Raw genomic sequence first — 1,329 nt, 5'->3', positions numbered from 1 at the left:
CACTTCTTAAAACACTAACATGATTAATATTAACATTACCTCATGATGACCCATGTGAAGGGTTTACCTTAGTATCGCTTGGAAGTTGACCCTTGCCTTTCTTCAACTCCGCCACATCGGTTGCTAATTGACCCATTTGGGTTGTTAGTGATTGGATGCTTTTGTCACGAACCTCATCCTTTTGCATTCGCACTTCATCAAGTTGGTTCCGTTTTTGCATCTCCATTTGCATGCTCTTTAGCATCTCCATCATCTCATTTCCACCCAAAGACCCCCTTGTTCGTGACCCGTTTGATATTGTTTTTGATAACCTTGGTTATTTCCGCCTCGGTATCCACCTTGGTTATTGTAAGATTGGCGTGAACCAAAGTTACCTTGGCTACCTTGAAAATTCGGGTTTGCTTGATTTGAAGGGTTCCCATATCGAAAATTCGGGTGGTTCCTCAACCCGGGGTGGTAGGTGTTAGAGTTCATGTTATTGTAATTCCTACCACCTCCTCCTTGACCTTGACCTTGAACCGCATGGACTTCTTCGTATTGCCCTTCCAACATCCCTTGGCAATTTTCAGCTGCATGACCTATTTCATTACACAAAGCACAAACATCATAAATTTGGTTAGTAGTTTGAACATTACCATCATCTATGGCGTGCACTTGAGGTCGGGCAATGGCCGGTCGGGCTCTTCTTGAGGCTTGAGCTTTCCTTGCCATGCTTTCCAAGAACTCCCAATCATCGTTCTCATAATTTGTTCCAAAAGTCCCACTAGTAATAGACATCAAATCACGTGCATCTTCGGCACTCAACCCCTCGTGGAAGCCATTCATCAACTCCCACAATTCAATTCCATGGTGAGGGCAATTTTTAATCATCATATTGAAACGCTCGAATGCCTCGTGAAACATCTCACCATGTTGTTGTTGGAAGCTTCTCAACCCCTTTCTTGCATCGTTAGTCTTTTGGGCGGTGTAAAACTCATCCAAGAAAGTTTGTTGCATCTCCCCCCATGTATATATAGATGCCGAAGGTAACGTGTACAACCATTTCTTCGCGTTATCTTCCAAAGAAAATTGGAATAATACCAATTTGATATCGTCGGCCGAAAACCCTTGACTCCCAAGAGTGTTGCAAATCGAGTCATAAGCCTCTAAATGAAAGTAAGGCTCCTCCGTTGCCAACCCCTTGTACTTTGGTAAACTTTGCAAAGAGTTGGTCCTTACTTCAAATGTTCGCCCTTGATCATTATGAGGAATGACTACCGGTGAAGGGTTTTGTGTGATTACCGGCTGAAAATGTGCTTCGATGCCCCTCACATTTTCTCTAAGGTGTCT

At 43.4% G+C, this 1,329-nt stretch overlaps 1 non-coding gene across 1 annotated transcript; it reads left to right on the top strand.

The window, feature by feature from the left end:
* Nucleotides 1-841: 841 nt before the first annotated feature.
* Nucleotides 842-947, top strand: LOC118491841. The gene has a single exon (XR_004892286.1). It is a non-coding gene; the product is annotated as a small nucleolar RNA R71 (small nucleolar RNA).
* The last annotated feature ends 382 nt before the right edge of the window (nt 948-1,329 follow it).

This window comes from Helianthus annuus, chromosome 4, assembly GCF_002127325.2.
Source record: "Helianthus annuus cultivar XRQ/B chromosome 4, HanXRQr2.0-SUNRISE, whole genome shotgun sequence".
Classification (NCBI taxonomy): Eukaryota; Viridiplantae; Streptophyta; class Magnoliopsida; order Asterales; family Asteraceae; genus Helianthus; species Helianthus annuus.
This window is presented reverse-complemented; position numbering and strand designations above follow the sequence as displayed.